Source organism: Carassius carassius, unplaced genomic scaffold (assembly GCF_963082965.1).
Source record: "Carassius carassius unplaced genomic scaffold, fCarCar2.1 SCAFFOLD_61, whole genome shotgun sequence".
In the NCBI taxonomy this organism is placed as follows: Eukaryota; Metazoa; Chordata; class Actinopteri; order Cypriniformes; family Cyprinidae; genus Carassius; species Carassius carassius.
The window spans coordinates 779,753-797,135 of NW_026775074.1; the positions used below are offsets into that span (position 1 = coordinate 779,753).

General features: G+C 44.7%; 2 non-coding genes and 2 pseudogenes across 2 annotated transcripts; all 4 read left to right on the forward strand.

The window, feature by feature from the left end:
• The first annotated feature begins 5,321 nt into the window (after nt 1-5,321).
• LOC132134687 (U2 spliceosomal RNA) lies at nt 5,322-5,498 on the forward strand (annotated as a pseudogene).
• A 351-nt stretch (nt 5,499-5,849) lies between these two features.
• LOC132134624 (U1 spliceosomal RNA) lies at nt 5,850-6,013 on the forward strand. Its single transcript, XR_009429679.1, has one exon. It is a non-coding gene; the product is annotated as a U1 spliceosomal RNA (small nuclear RNA).
• A 4,720-nt stretch (nt 6,014-10,733) lies between these two features.
• On the forward strand, nt 10,734-10,912 carry LOC132134709 (U2 spliceosomal RNA; annotated as a pseudogene).
• Nucleotides 10,913-11,263: 351 nt separating this feature from the next.
• Nucleotides 11,264-11,427, forward strand: LOC132134779 (U1 spliceosomal RNA). Its single transcript, XR_009429770.1, has one exon. It is a non-coding gene; the product is annotated as a U1 spliceosomal RNA (small nuclear RNA).
• The last annotated feature ends 5,956 nt before the right edge of the window (nt 11,428-17,383 follow it).

Here is a 17,383-nt window from a genome sequence, read left to right on the forward strand (position 1 = left end):
CGAGCGATGCCGTACTTTCCGTCGCTGCAGTGCCAGCGTCAGGCCGAGCGTGACGAGGCCCGGTGACGTTGCAGACAGGGGTACTACCATCCCCCAGCGTTTTTAGGTCCCCCAGACTTACCAAAGCCGAGATGGGCATCGCCGTGTCCGGCTTCCTCCCCGCTGCGTCTTAGCGGCATCGCTTCTCAGCCTTTTGGCTAAGATCACATATCTTGTCGGACAGTTGAGACTGCGATCGCCTCTAGGAGGTTTCCTGACTAGAGATCTTTTTATATCTTGAGTCACACAACTTCGAGAGGTACATTGAACTCTGCTGCTTCGGGCTAAAACAAGTTTTAAGGTAAGGTCTTTTAATTATTTATTTGGTTATTTATTATTGTATTTATTGTTGTTTTAAGTTTTTAGGCTGTTGGTGCCTCCACCATGTCGGCTGCCCCTGCCGGCGTGCGGAGGCACCACAGCGTGCGTTTTTTATTCAGGCAGGTTGAGGGGAAGCTCCTTGGAATGTCCCGTATGGACTTTTCCAGCAAGCTGATCCAAAAGACCTTAGCTTTTAGATCTGACGACCTGAATTGTTTGATGACTCTGCCCTTGAACAAAGGATTTGATGTCAGTTTTAAAACCGCTTCCCTGCTTAATGACTTTTGGCAAAGGTTTGATTCAGTTAAAGCCCAGTTCTCCATGTTCACTGTCGAGAAACTTTCTGATAACACACTTAAAACTGTGATTGTAAGGATGTTCAATGAAACAGTGACTGGAGATGATATTTATGTTTGGTTGGGTAGATTTTGCACTGTTCGAGGCCAGCCTGTCAAAGTGTTAGATGAAGATGGGATTTGGACATGCTCCTGGCGAATTCCCATTAAACAATGGGAAGACGCTGGGGGCTACCAGGGCCTGAAACATCTGCCTTCCATGATTGTGCTCGGAGAGAACAGAGGCTACATACCAAACTCTGCAGGAAGGGTTGCAGGTTTGGTCATCTCGCTGAAGCATGCCAAGAATTAGTATGTGGGAAGTGTAGAGAAATTGGTCACAGTTTGATTATTGTACCAATTTCAGACGGTGCAATCTTTGTGGAGAAACAAACCACCTCTACAGAGACTGCCCTAAAAGTTTTGCCAACAAGATCAAAATGGCCACCCCACATGGGCAACAAACGAATGAACAAAGGAAAGAGGAGGCGGTCCCTGAGGTTTTGGCGGGAATTTCAAATTCCCAGCCGGCCTCAGGGATTGGGCAGGAAGGAGGAAGTGGGACGGCCACAGGGGCGGAGGCAACGGAACAGGAAATGGTCATGGAAGGAGAGGAAAGTGAGGAAAAAAACAATTCCTCACTAGTTACAGTTTCGGATGGGGTGCAGGAATCTACCGGGAGTGAGACAGAGTGTTCACTCCCTAACGCTCAGGTGCAAAAAAGACCTGCGGGGTCTCCTCTGATTGTAACGGAGGAGAAAAAATCTAGGGCAGCATATAAGCTTGATAGTATCGATTCGGTAGATCTGGAGCGCATGTGGCCCCTAGAGTCCCCTAATGAGGTATCCTTTTTGCACATTAAGCTAACAGCATCGTCGCCAAAAGAGCCACAAGAGGTTTCCTCTGTGGCCTCTGAAGCGACAGGCATTTGCCCTCCTGATCCCAGCTCGTCTGAGGAAAAGGAAAGGCAAATGCAACAAGATATAACATGATTTTAATCGTATCTTTGTAGTCTTTTTACTGTCTTCTGTTTTAAATGTCTTATACCTTTTTAACCCTACTGCTCATGGCCCTCACCATCTCTACTATCAATGTAAGAAGTGTGAGGTCCACCATTAGAGCACAGAGTATTTTGTCCCTTTTAAAATCTTTTAAGTCAGATTTGTTTTTATTACAAGAGTGTTCTCTGCCCTTTTTAACTAGGTACAAGAAAATGGAGGAGCTATGGTCCGCAGGAGCCTCCATATGGAGCGGATCAAATTTTAACAAAAATGACGGAGTTGCGGTTTTAATTAATAATCCTAACATCTTGGTGAAGGGCAGCACTGTGGTGAGGCAAGGCCGGGCACTTTTAGTAAATCTGACCTTTTTAGACAGGGATTTTAATGTTCTTAATGTATATGGTTTTACGGAAAAGAATGAAAGATATGAGCTTTTAGAAGACTTGCAACCCCACATGCTAGGTAGGGCCCCCCTAATGGTAGCAGGGGATTTTAATTGTGTTTTATCCAAAACAGACAGGAAAAGGGTAGTGGAGGATTTTAGAGTGGACAAAACGTCGGTGTTATTGCAGGGTTTAGTCAGAGATTTTAATTTAGTCGACTGTTTTAAAATTTTGCATCAAAGAGAGGAGGGCTTCACCTGGTTCAGTGGTGATAGTACCAAAGCCTCTCGAATCGACTACGTTTTTACAAGGGACTGCCCGCCGACCGATGCTACATTAACCCCCCTCTTTTTCTCTGATCACATAATGCTGTCTTGCACCCTTTCACTGCCCATGGGTGTGACGGTAGGGGGAGGGCTGTGGAAGCTGAACTGTTCCCTGTTGGAAGACAAGGATATAGTTTTAGAATATAGGGAACAGTTCAGCCAATGGCAGACCCTCCAAGACTTTTACGATACACGTGCACAGTGGTGGGAGATTGTAAAGGACCGGACAAGACAGTTTTTTAGAAAGATAGGGAAAGAAAAGAAGAGTAGGGAAAAGAAACGCATGTTGGGGTTGCAGAAAAGACTACAAAGGTATTTTAATCTTTTAAATAATGGTTTTGATTTTATCGACGAAATTCAGGAAGTAAAAAAAGAAATGTCAGTTTTAGCCAATATAAAAAGTAAAGGGGTCCTTTTAAGAAGTAAAGAGAGAGAAATAGAAAAAGGCGAAAAGTGTACCAGATATTTTTTTAAGAAAATAATAACAAGGGGTGGGGGGTTAACCAGGGTTAAAACAGGGGATAGGGAGGTTAACACAATAAAAGAGATTTTAGAGGATGTGGAAAAATTTTATGGGGCATTATATAGTTTTAAAAAGGTACACTTTGACACTGCAAAAGAAGTTTTAAATTTTATTGAGGAAAGGGTTGACTGTCAAAATGAGATTTTAACCCAAGATTTTAACATCTTAGAAATCCAAAAAGCACTTGGAGGTTTTAAGAAGGGGAAGTCCCCAGGAGTGGATGGACTTCCCCTAGAGTTTTATCTAACATTTTGGGACATTTTAGGACAAGAGCTTTTGACAGTTTTTAAAGAGTTTGATACCCTCGACATACTTCCAGACAGTTTTAGAATAGGGATAGTTTCTTTACTTCACAAAAAAGGTGACCGGACTGACTTAAAAAACTGGAGACCCATAACACTTTTAAATTTTGATTATAAACTTTTTAGCAAAATTTTAGCAACACGCATGTCAACGGCTTTAGAGGACGTGATTCACCCGGATCAAGCTTGTTCTGTGCCCGGAAGAAAGATAACAGACAGCCTAGTACTGATCAGAGACGCCATCTGTTATGCGAGAGACAGAAATATTCAGCTAGTAGTCCTAAATTTAGACTTTGAAAAAGCATTTGACCGAGTCTCGCACCAGTACCTTTTTCAGGTACTGCAAAAAATGGGTTTTCCAACAAAGAGGTTTGTAGCCTGGGTGGGACTGCTGTACAAGGGACTAGTCAGCAAATTCCTTGTAAACGGGCATCTTTCCAAAACTGTGAACATACACAGTGGTGTCCATCAGGGATGTCCTTTATCTCCTCTCCTGTATGTGGCTTGTATCGAGCCACTGGCACAGATCTTGAGAAAGGATAAATGGGTCAAAGGACTGGACGTTCCTGGGACGGGTGGACTGACAGCGACTTGTGCCTTATACATGGACGATGTTACTCTTTTAACCACGGACATTTTATCTATACGAAGAGCACTGGACTTGACTGACTGGTACGGTCGGGCCTCGGGCGCCAAACTCAATAGAAACAAGTCTGAGGCCCAGCTCTTCGGGCCGTGGGGGGACGTGGACACAGGAGGACTTTAAAATTTTAGGTGTTAAATTTGATAAAGAGGGTGGAGGACGGGAAAACTGGACTGACTTGCTAGGGAAAGTTAGGAAAAGACTAGGGTTTTGGGGACTAAGACAGTTGACGATTGAAGGTAAAATTTTTATTTTTAAATATGTGATTTTACCTCTGATTTTACTTGTCTGTTCTGTTTTTAGCCCCCCTCGGTGGTTCCTGGTGAAACTGGAGAGGGCGGTGTTTTACTTCCTGTGGGGGTCCAAGTGGGAGTGCCTGAAGAGGGAGACAGTCAAGAAAAGGCCAGAGAACGTTGGAAAAGGCCTCCCAGACCCCCACCTGTTTTTAGGCAGCCGCTTCACCGCCTTGCACATCAGTTATGCCATGACCCCATCCAAAGAAAACAAGACGGCTGCAATGGCGCGATTTTGGATGGGGTCTTACCTAAGAACTTTGAAAATTTTACCAGTAGATTTGAAAACCCCAGTGTCTTTTAACTTGCCTAAAGACTACAGTTTTATAAAAAAAGTTTTTAAAGAAATACCTTTTAGAGAGTGAAGATGTCACCATTTAACTAAACACTAGTCTCTCATTTCTGTTGTGCAGGACCATAAACCGGTCAGTCCAGTTCCGGGCCTCACACTAAGTGAGGCCAAACAAGTTTGAAGGACTTGACGGCACAGAAATTTACCTCGCTCTGGCTCACCCTCAACGTCATCAAGGATGCCATCTGGGCCACCAGAAACCTGCTGGTGGGGAAGCGCGTTACGGTAACCCTCCATGCATGCGAGCTAAAGGTAACATCAAGGCTGCAGGGGTACCGGACGACGATATTCGGACGGGGGGGCCGGGGTCGCACAGAGAGGGTCCCGGCAGGCACTGACCCTGGCTGCCCGTAGATGCACCCTAACCATTCTGGCTACGGGAACAGCGGGCCAGCGGGCCGGAGGAGAGGGGATCTCCGCTGAGCCCGTAAAGTAGCATCTCATGTCCCTGTTCTGGCACAACAGATGGTTTTTTTTATTGGTTTTTATCCAATAAATTGGTTTTTATGGTGTTTTATAAATGAAATTGGTTTTATTAACATGCATATGAGGCTTGTTTGCTTTTTTAAATTTGTATTTTACTTTTGAAACCGATCGCACCTTTTAAACACACCTCAAATATGGACTTTTAAAAACAAGCAAAACACTGTGGTTTTAATCAAATGTTTTTTAACAATGATTGTTTCTTTCATTTTACCATGTGTATTTATTATATATTATATGGCTTGTTTTAATGTGTGCTTGAAAAGAAAAATGTGTGTGAAAGTAAAAATGCAAATGGAAAAAATGTAACTGTTGACAATAAAACTTTTTCGAAAGAAAAAAAATCTGTTCTTATCAGTTTAATATCTGATACGTCCCCCATCCGGGGACTACATATTAAATGGATTTTTAGATCATGGAGCTGGAGCCGGGGCTTGCTCCGTCCACTCCAAGCATCGGCCTGGTATTGCAGTGTCTCCAGGAACGGTGTGCTTTCCCTTTTTTGGGATTGCCGTTTATTGTGTCGAATAGCAGAACAAGGAATGAGATCTGCCATGCTGTGGTGTATTGCGAACTTTTTTCCTGATGCGCCCTCCTGGGGTCTTGGACTCTTCCACGAACGATGCACCCACCTGAGGTCTTTCACAGACGAGGTGATGCATCGAATCAGGTGTGTTTGGTTAAAGAGAGTCATCTAAAACCGGCGTTGGGAAGCACCGGCCCATGAGCTTGGCAGTTTCCAGGCCAGTAACGGAAGGCACCCGTCCTTCCTTTCCTGGAGGGGGGCTAACCATTGGTGTGGACGGTAGAGACGCAAATCATACCTCTGGCTGATCGCCTGGGCCTTCATACTTACCTGGCAAGGGATACACCATGATCAAGAAGGCGGTTCACCCAGGGCGAGGCTTGGCCATTGCACTCCGGCCATGCTGACCCCTGCGAATTCCCCAAATGCGGGAATCTCGACTGCATAATTTATGGTAGTGGGGGACTGCGTTCGCGCTCTCCCCTGAAATTGTTGGTGAAACAAAGCAGAAGAGGTTTTTTCCAGGTTTTTTTTTTTTTTGCATTTCAGAATGGGGAGTTCTATCACATGCGAGGTATGTGTTGTGCGCCTGTGAAACAAAGTCAGTCACGCTCTTGAAAAATCGGACCTTGGTGGGTGGTTCAGTTCGAATATAGCACAGACCTTACTTTGAAAGTCGATTGGACTGACTGCAGCCTAGCTGTAGCTGTCTCCATGTTGTTTGATTGTCCTTTTTCAATTGGAATTAATTTTGTTGTCGCTTACAGCGCCACCGAGTGGCCTGTCGCAGCGCCCTTTTTCACCTGGCCTCTGACTGAGCCCCTGCACAGGTGTGCCGATTTGGGTGAAGGGATCTCATTCCTTCCTGGAGTTATAGCCATTCGAGCCATCTCGGACAAGCCACCTTAGCACGTTTTGAGGTCCCCTCGCCAAGGTGAATGGAAATTTCCACTTTTTTGGGATGATTATTGACAGACAGACTCCAGAGAAGCTTTCTGTGCTGCTTTGGGTGGGACTGGGCCAAATACCTGGCGCTAGGTTGCAAAAGAAGGTTATTGACAAAATCCCAAATACACGAAAATTCTGTCAGAGCGACGAGCCAATCTGAGACCTGCGTCTGGTTCGGCTCGAGCCAAGGATTCCCATGACATAAGGCACGTGGCTCTGTGACGAACCGTTTGGGAGTTACGAGCGATGCCGTACTTTCCGTCGCTGCAGTGCCAGCGTCAGGCCGAGAGTGACGAGGCCCGGTGACGTTGCACACAGGGGAGGGTACTACCATCCCCCAGCGTTTTTAGGTCCCCCAGACTTACCAAAGCCGAGATGGGCATCGCCGTGTCCGGCTTTCTCCCCGCTGCGTCTTAGCGGCATCGCTCCTCGGCCTTTTGGCTAAGATCAAGTGCAGCGACGATTGCTATGTCGAGCGGAGATGGTACTTTGCCGACCATGATGGTGTGGTTGAAGAATACTGTACGGATTCAAGTGCTTCAGAATGCTGTCCGGTTTGTAAAGGAAAACTTCAGGAGGGAATTTGTGGTCGTGGACGTCTTGAAAGGAGTCTTCAATGTAGCAGCTTCTTCAGTGTTCTGTCTTCAGGATTTCACAGCACTAGGATTTATGGATCTGACCTTCTTCAATCTAACGGACTGTGTGAGTTTTTTTGAGTCTTGGGGGAAGAAAAAGCACAAGTTGTTGGAAGGATTGAGTTTGCACCCTTTGTTTGCACAGGATTACTTACCTCTCACAGTCCATCTGTATAATCCTTTTGTTGAGGATGTGGAGGTAATGACTTTCCTTGAGAGGCACTGTGAGGTTGTGAAAGGAGGTGAGCGTGTGAGGGATCGGTTTGGGATTTGGACTGGAAAGAGGCGTTTTTTTGTGAAGCTCCGGGTGGATTCAGCGGTCCCTGGAAGCCTGGTTCACCTACCAGGGTCCATTTCCATTGGGCCTAACAGGGGCTTTCTCTACTACCCTGGGCAGCCCGTGTATTGCAGGAGATGTGGTGGAGAAGGACACGTTAAAACAGACTGTGAAGGACAGCGCTGTCGGTTTTGTGGGAAGGCAGACCACGTTGCTTCGGCCTGCCCCGCACCAAACCTTTGTAGCCTTTGCGGCAAGGCCAATCATCTTTACGTACCTGTCCATCAAGAAAAAATCATATGCGAGCATATTGAAGGAAGGTGATGATCTGCAGGCGGACCTGGATGCCATTCTTAGCAGTCTACCAGCAGAAAGGGAGAGGCATCTTCAACAAGCGACAGGTGCGAGTGATCAGAGAAGTATGAGTGCATCAAGTCAGGAGTGTACTGGTATGAAGGAACAAGTGGATGGAGCCGTGGGGGATCTGAAGTGGAGGATGAATGTAACATACCTCCAGGACCAAACCTTTTGTAAGGTTTTCCGGGTATTATTTGCTGGGTGGTGTAATTTAAAAGGATTCTACCAGTCACATTCTGACTGGTGGGAAGGGGTGAAGGAGAGGATTAGGTTTTTTTTGCAGGGCATGGGGTTTAGCTTTGGGGCAGGCTAAGAGGAATCAAGTGCGTCAATGGACTAAAGAATTGCAAGTTTTATGCTCTCAAGGTCTATTGAGCACTGGTCAAGGGTGGAAGAAAGCCAAACTCTTGCAGGATTCTTTGAATGAACATTATAGAGGAGAAGCACAGAAGTTTGTTGTGCAGTCAGGTGTATGTCAGCGTGTGCTAGATGAAAGGCCTACAAAGTTTTTCTTTTCTACTGTGAAGAGCAGGCAGAAGCGTAGCAGTATGGAATGTTTAAATACAGAGAAGGGTAAGGTCTACTCAGTTGAAGGAATGCTGAAGGCTTCAGTTGCCTTTTATAAGGAGCTGTTTGCGAATAGAGAAGTAAGAGAGTCAACAGCGGAGGGGTTTTTAGAGGATCTGGACAGGACCTTGGATAAAGTGGAGGCAGGCAGGTTAGAGAAGGAGGTCACCTTGAAGGAAGTAGAGGTAGCAATTAAGTCCTTGAAGAGAGGCACGTCTCCAGGTGGTGATGGTCTACCGGCTGAATTTTATCAAGCCTTTTTGCCTTTAGTAGGCACTGAACTGATTAAAGTTTATCAGGAAAGTCTGGAAGTGGGGAAATTGCCTTTGTCTATGAGGAGGGGGTTGGTGACCCTCCTGCATAAGAAAAATAGTAAGGAGGATTTGGCAAATTGGCGGCCAATAACTTTACTTACTACTGATTATAAGATTCTGGCAAAAGTCTTAACCATACGGCTTAAGGGGGTGTTAGATTTGGTGGTTCATCCAGATCAAACTTGTGGGGTCCCAGGAAGATCAGGCAGCCTCAATTTAGTTTTGGTCCGGGACTTAATCAGTTGGGCTGAGCAACGTCAGCTTCCTTTGGCAATCCTGAGCCTTGACCAGGAAAAGGCCTTTGATAGGGTTAGCCATTCTTTTTTGTGGTCAGTGTTGGAGAAGCTTGGGTTTGGCCCAGGGTTCATAGCCTGGGTCCAGCTTTTGTATAGTGAGGCTTTCAGTCAGATTAGGATAAACGGGTTCTATTCTGAACCAGTGAAACAGTTGGGTGGTGTGAGGCAAGGGTGTCCTTTGTCACCCTTGTGTTATATACTGTCTTTAGAGCCTCTGATTAGTCGACTACGATTAAAAGCAGCTTTGACTGGTGTAGTAATGCCAGGTGGAGGAGGGTTAAGGCCAAAAGTGTTAGCTTACGCAGATGATATGACAGTCTTTTTGACCACTGAAAAAGATTTTGTAGTGACAGGAGATATTTTGCATAGTTTTTCAGAAGCCACAGGTGCCAAGATAAACGTCAGTAAATCATCAGTGATGTTTGTAGGACGGTGGAGTAAGAGGACTGTGGTTCCAGGAGGGTATACCTTGTGTCAGGATGGCATTAAAATTTTGGGTGTTCGCTTTTTCAAGGTGAATAGTGCACAACAAAATTGGGAGGGGCTGTTGGAATCTTTACAGTCTAAAGTAAGCCGGTGGAGTGTTAGGGATCTGTCACTATGGGGTAGAGTACAGGTAGTGAAGGCAGATGTATTGCCCAGTATTAACTATCTGGCTTATGTTTTTCCCCTACCTTTTTGGCAGGGGAGGAGAATGGAGAAGTTGATTTTTTCTTTTATTTGGAGAGGGAGGACTGAGTTAGTATCAAGAGCGCAGATGTTTCGTCCTCTGGGTGAGGGAGGCAGAGGGGTGCCATGCCTCCCTTGGAAGGTTACGGCTTTGTTTATTGCTTTTGCAGCTCGCCTAGTGGTACAGGCTCTAGAGCATAAAGCACATGTGTTGGCTCACTTTTGGTTGGGCTGGCCTTTGAGGCATTTAACAGGGTGGAGTAATAGGGTACCTTGGTCACTGGATAGGCCTGAACATTATAAAGTGGCGGCAGACATCATTAAAGGGAATCCTTGGTGCTTGGAAGAGTCACTGTTGTTAAATCATAGGAAGCTGTATGATAGGTTGAAGGAGAGCTCTGTTAAGGAAGCTAGAGAGGCAGGGCCTCCAATTGAAGTGAACTGGTTGTCCTTGCAACCAGATTATTTGGTAGGGAGGTGTAAGGATGTGAACTGGTTGGCAGCATTAGGGAGGCTTCCAGTACGGGAGCGTTTATATAGGCATGGTCAGGGCAGATCTCCTTTGTGCCCAGTGGGTTGCGGGGAAGAAGAGACAATTGAGCACGCCTTGTGGTCATGTCCAGGAGCAGTGGCTTTATGGAAAGCAGTCACTGGCTGGTGGAGAGAGTGGGGAGGACCATTGATTACCCGGGACTTAGTGTTGTATGGAGTAGGGTTGGGAAATATAGAGAACAATCAGAGAAGAGTAGTATGGGTTACTATCTCAGAAGGGAAGCGTATCTTATGGGACTGGCGACTAAGGTGCCTGAGGAAGCAGTTGCCTGGTTTAGAACCTCAAAAGTTATTTTCAACACTTTTGGCTAGTTTGGTGAAAGAGGTAAATGGGTATAAGGTCGTTCATGGGGAGGAGGGGATGAGGGCTGTATGGGGGGGGCTCCCTCGGGTAGGGGTGGGATAAAGTCTTGGGTGTTAAAAATTTAGTACTGGTTATGAGGTTCTGATTGTAATGTGTTGTATCTTCACTTTATGAAATGATTTTTGAGTTCGGAATGATTTTTTAGTTCTGTAGGCTTGGGACATGTATGTTCAGAAAATATGTATGCCTTTGTTGCAAGTGATTAATTTGTAAATTTGTATGAGTGTATGGATTTAATAAAAAAATAAAAAAATCTGTTCTTATCAGTTTAATATCTGATACGTCCCCCATCCGGGGACTACATATTAAATGGATTTTTAGATCACGGAGCTGGAGCCGGGGCTTGCTCCGTCCACTCCAAGCATCGGCCTGGTATTGCAGTGTCTCCAGGAACGGTGTGCTTTCCCTTTTTGGGGATTGCCGTTTATTGTGTCGAATAGCAGAACAAGGAATGAGATCTGCCATGCTGTGGTGTATTGCGAACTTTTTTCCTGATGCGCCCTCCTGGGGTCTTGGACTCTTCCATGAACGATGCACCCACCTGAGGTCTTTCACAGACGAGGTGATGCATCGAATCAGGTGTGTTTGGTTAAAGAGAGTCATCTAAAACCGGCGTTGGGAAGCACCGGCCCATGAGCTTGGCAGTTTCCAGGCCAGTAACGGAAGGCACCCGTCCTTCCTTTCCTGGAGGGGGGCTAACCGTTGGTGTGGACGGTAGAGACGCAAATCATACCTCTGGCTGACCGCCTGGGCCTTCATACTTACCTGGCAGGGGAGACACCATGATCAAGAAGGCGGTTCACCCAGGGCGAGGCTTGCCCATTGCACTCCGGCCATGCTGACCTCTGCGAATTCCCCAAATGCGGGAATCTCGACTGCATAATTTATGGTAGTGGGGGACTGCGTTCGCGCTCTCCCCTGAAATTCTTGGTGAAACAAAGCAGAAGAGGTTTTTTCCAGGTTTTTTTTTTTTTTGCGTTTCAGAATGGGGAGTTCTGTCACATGCGAGGTATGTGTTGTGCGCCTGTGAAACAAAGTCAGTTACACTCTTGAAAAATCGGACCCTGGTGGGTGGTTCAGTTCGAATATAGCACAGACCTTACTTTGAAAGTCGATTGGACTGACTGCAGCCTAGCTGTAGCTGTCTCCATGTTGTTTGGTTGTCCTTTTTCAATTGGTATTAATTTTGTTGTCGCTTACAGCGCCACCGAGTGGCCTGTCGCAGCGCCCTTTTTCACCTTGCTTCTGACTGAGCCCCTGCACAGGTGTGCCGATTTGGGTGAAGGGATCTCATTCCTTCCTGGAGTTATAGCCATTCGAGCCATCTCGGACACGCCACGTTAGCACGTTTTGAGGTCCCCTCGCCAAGGTGAATGGAAATTTCCACTTTTTTGGGATGATTATTGACAGGCAGACTCCAGAGAAGCTTTCTGTGCTGCTTTGGGTGGGACTGGGCCAAATACCTGGCGCTAGGTTGCAAAAGAAGGTTTTCGACAAAATCCCAAATACCCCAAAATTTTGTCAGAGCGACGAGCCAATCTGAGACCTGCGTCTGGTTCGGCTCGAGCCAAGGATTCCCATTACATAAGGCACGTAGCTCTGCGACGAACCGTTTGGGAGTTAAGAGCGATGCCGTACTTTCCGTCACTGCAGTGCCAGCGTCAGGCCGAGCGTGACGAGTCCCGGTGACGTTGCAGACAGGGGAGGGTACTACCATCCCCCAGCGTTTTTAGGTCCCCCAGACTTACCAAAGCCGAGATGGGCATCGCCGTGTCCGGCTTCCTGCCCGCTGCGTCTTAGCGTCATCGCTTCTCGGCCTTTTGGCTAAGATCACGTACCTTGTCAGACGGTTTAGACTGCGATCGCCTCTTGGAGGTTTCCTGACTCGAGATCTTTTTATATCTTGAGTCACACAACTTCGAGAGGTACATTGAACTCTGCTGCTTCGGGCTCCAACATGTTTTAAGGTAAGGTCTTTTAATTATTTATTTGGTTATTTATTATTGTATTTATTGTTGTTTTAAGTTTCTAGGCTGTTGGTGCCTCCATCATGTCGGCTGCCCGTGCCGGCGTGCGGAGGCACCACAGCGTGCGCTTTTGTTTTAAAGAGGTGAATGGCAAGCTCCTAGGGATGTCACGTCTTGACTTCTCCAGAAAGTCCTTTTTTTTTTGGAGCGTCCATTCAGGTATAAGTTTGAGGGCTCGTGTACGTGGGTTAAGGGGACCTGCGCGCTGACCCCAAAAAATTTTTGACGGACGCGGCGTCAATGTCTGCCGGCCCACGGGAGACCCCTGACCGGCGCAGGAGGATCTGGACCCCCGAGGGGCCCCGCGGAAGCCCACCCAAATTTGAGGCCCCTACATGCCATTCAGCACTTCTCCACAGGGTGGTGCACGGAGCAGTACACCTCAGGTTTAAAACAGTGGCATTTACCCGAATGGGGGGTGTACGATTTTTTTGCCCACGAAACCTATATTTGTCCATTTGACCTTTAAAGTTACAGAATGACCACGGAACCGATGCGGACCCCCATCGGACCCCCAACCCGGGTCCCACGAACCCATTATTTGTCCATTTGACCATTATATTCACACAATGACTGCGGATCATCTGCAGACCCCTTGCGGACCCCCACCCTGGGTCCCACGAACCCCGTATTTGTCCATTTGACCATTATATTCACACAATGACTGCGGATCATCTGTGGACCACTTGCGGACCCCCACCCTGGGTCCCACGAACCCACTATTTGTCCATTTGACCATTATGTTCACACAATGACTGCGGATCATCTGCGGACCACTAGCAGACCCCCACCCTGGGTCCCACGAACCCACTATTTGTCCATTTGAACATTATATTCACGGAATGACCACGGATCACATCCGGAACATTTGCGGACATATCCAAAATTGTGGTGAATGTTAACCAAAATGTCACAGATTTTGCCAAGCTGTAACTCCGCCAAAACGGGGCCAAACTGCACCAAACTCGGGTCAGAGTAAGACCTCCAGAAGGCCTACCGAACACCGATGCCCCCCTATCCATAACACCCCGGGGGGCGGAGTTATTGCCCCACACATTTTTGATAGTCAAATGGAAGGAAGAGACCTAGCAACTTGAAACTCGGTGACTTGATAGCCCTCAAAGGGCCCTCTCTGAAGCCACCTGCCCCAAGTCGATAGACCCCCGGGGGCCAGAGATACGGGCCCGCAAATGCAAAAAGTCCCAAAATTTGACCGGCAATAACTCACCCAAAAAGAGAGGAAAAAACACCAATCTCAGGTCAAAATTAGACCTTTGGGAGCTCTATCCGACTACACCAGCCCCATGTTCCTATGACCCCGGGGGTCCGAGTTACGGCCCCACAAAATGTGGAATTTGAACCGTTATAACTCAGGAACCGGAATACCCAGGAACTCGAGGGTGGTCGCATACGGTAGGCCCCTCGATCTTCTAGGGATCCCCCGAATTTTAGCCTCGGCTTCGCGGAGATATTAGCAAAAAAATAGTACCATCCACCCCCCTCATACCTACTCATCCATGCCGGCCAGGGTGCACCCTCCCTGGCTAGAAAAGGCAGCTCGAGGGGGGTGGAAGTCGGAAGAAAAATTTTTTTATGAAGCCTAGAGAAAACACTTGTACTGTACTCAGGGCACTCAGAGGAATCCATTTTTGTAAGTTTTATCCCATTATACTGTAGAAATATGCATAGAAAAAATGTTGGATTTTGGTTAATCACATGTGGTGAATGTTAACCAAAATGTCACAGACTTTGCCAAGCTGTAACTCCGCCAAAACGGGGCAAACTGCACCAAACTCGGGTCAGAGTAAGAACTCCAGAAGGCCTACCGAACACCGCTGCCCCCCCCCATCCATAACACCCCGGGGGCGGAGTTATGGCCCCCCACATTTTTGATAGTCAAATGGAAGGAAGAGACCTAGCGACTTGAAACTTGGTGACTTGATAGCCCTCGAAGGGCCCTCTCTGAAGCCACCTCCCCCAAGTCGATAGACCCCCGGGGGCTAGAGATATGGACCCGCAAATGCAAAAAGTCCCAAAATTTGACCGGCCATAACTCACTCGGAAAGAAGGGAAACAACACCAAACTCTAGTCAAAATTAGACCTTTGGGAGCTCTATCCGACGACACCAGCCCCATGTTCCTATGACCCCGGGCGTCCGAGTTACGGCCCCCCAAAATGTGGGATTTGAACCGTTATAACTCAGGAACCGGACCACCCAGGAACTCGAGGGTGGTCGCATACGGTAGGTAATTTCAGCCCCGGGGTCCACCGCTTCGTGGAGATATTAGCAAGAGAATAGTACCATCCACCCCCCTCGCACCTACTCATCCATGCCGGCCAGGGTGCACCCTCCCCGGCTAGAGAAGGCAGCTCGAGGGGGGTGGAAGTCGGAAGAAAATTTTTTTTATGAGGCCTAGAGAAAACAGTTGTACTGTACTCAGGGCACTCAAAGGAATCCATTTTTGTAAGTTTTATCCCATAATACTGTAGAAATATGCATAGAAAAAATGTTGGATTTTGGTTAATTTGCACCACAAATGTTGCAAGTCTTGCAGTATATTAAATAGCAATATTTTTTATTGTCAGTCTATTTCTCAAATCACTTCTAGTCTAATGAACTACACATGGGGCTATTTCATTTGTCACTTAACAGTTACTTTATTTGAAATCTTCCTAATTCCAATTTATCCATAATGTATTGTAAAATACGTTTTATAAAACAAGAGTGCACACTTTTCAGTCTATTTCTCATTCCACTTTTAGTCCAAACAACTTCAAATGGGACTATTTCCTTGGTCACTGACCAGTCTATTTCTCATTCCACTCATAGTCTAATGAACTACATATGGCACTATTTCATGGATCACTTGCCAGTCTATTTCTCATTAATTTTCTAGTCTAATAAACTACATATGGCACTATTTCCTTGATCACTTGCCAGTCTATTTCTCATTCAAAACTTTTAGTCTAATAAACTACAAAAAGTACTATTTCCTTGGTCACTTACCAGTCTATTTCTCATTCCTTTTCTAGTCTAATAAACAATACATTTCACTATTTCAGTCTATTTCTCATTCAACTTCTAGTCTAATAATCAGTTTAACTGGTGATGATGATCGGCCTGAATAAGTTTGAAATAGAAGTGTATTAATGTGAAAACATATGGCACTATTTCATGGATCACTTGCCAGTCTATTTCTCATTCATTTTTATAGTCTAATAAACTACATATGGTACTATTTCCTTGATCACTTGCCAGTTTATTTCTTATTCAAACTTTTAGTCTAATAAGCTACAAAAAGTACTATTTCCTTGGTCACTTACCAGACTATTTCTCATTCCTTTTCTAGTCTAATAAACAATACATTTCACTATTTCAGTCTATTTCTCATTCAACTTCTAGTCTAATAATCAGTTTAACTGGTGATGATGATCGGCCTGAATAAATTTGAAATAGAAGTGTATTAATGTGAAAACATATGGCACTATTTCATGGATCACTTGCCAGTCTATTTCTCAGTAATTTTATAGTCTAATAAACTACATATGGCACTATTTGCTTGATCCCTTGCCAGTCTATTTCTTATTCAAAACTTTTAGTCTAATAAACTACAAAAAGTACTATTTCCTTGGTGACTTACCAGTCAATTTCTCATTCCTTTTCTAGTCTAATAAACAATACATTTCACTATTTCAGTCTATTTCTCATTCAACTTCTAGTCTAATAATCAGTTTAACTGGTTATTATGATCGGCCTGAATACATTTGAAATAGAAGTGTATTAATGTGAAAACATATGGCACTATTTCATGGATCACTTGCCAGTCTATTTCTCATTCATTTCATAGTCTAATAAACTACATATGGCACTATTTCCTTGATCACTTGCCAGTCTATTTCTTATTCAAAACTTTTAGTCTAATAAACTACAAAAAGTACTATTTCCTTGGTCACTTACCAGTCTATTTCTCATTCCTTTTCTAGTCTAATAAACAATACATTTCACTATTTCAGTCTATTTCTCATTCAACTTCTAGTCTAATAATCAGTTTAACTGGTGATGATGATCGGCCTGAATAAGTTTGAAATAGAAGTGTATTAATGTGAAAACATATGGTACTATTTCATGGATCACTTGCCAGTCTATTTCTCATTAATTTTATAGTCTAATAAACTACATATGGCACTATTTCCTTGATCCCTTGCCAGTCTATTTCTTATTCAAAACTTTTAGTCTAATAAACTACAAAAAGTACTATTTCTTTGGTCACTTACCAGTCTATTTCTCATTCCTTTTCTAGTCTAATAAACAATACATTTCACTATTTCAGTCTATTTCTCATTCAACTTCTAGTCTAATAATCAGTTTAACTGGTTATGATGATCGGCCTGAATACATTTGAAATAGAAGTGTATTTATGTGAAAACATCCTAATTTCAAGTTATTCAAAATATAGTAAAATATGTTTTTATTAAACATTTTATGTATAGAAATACTATATATTTATTATGTATTTATTACATATACTTTTTTATTTACACACACAATATATAAATATGTTTAAATTATTTTTATTACATATAATATATATTTGTGTGTGTGTGTGTGTGTGTGTGTGTGTGTGAGTGTGTGTGTTTGTAAAGTAATGACACCTTAATTCAATTTCAAATATTTATTGAACTTTTTGTTTTGCAGACATTGTAAAGTCAAAATCAAAAATGCCTCAAAGTTCTGTACAAAAAAACACAATATATAAAAAGTATAATAGGAAACATGCATTATATAAGAAAAATAAAATAAATAAATAAACATGTTCAGAAAGATTCAGAGCAAACTGACAATAAACTT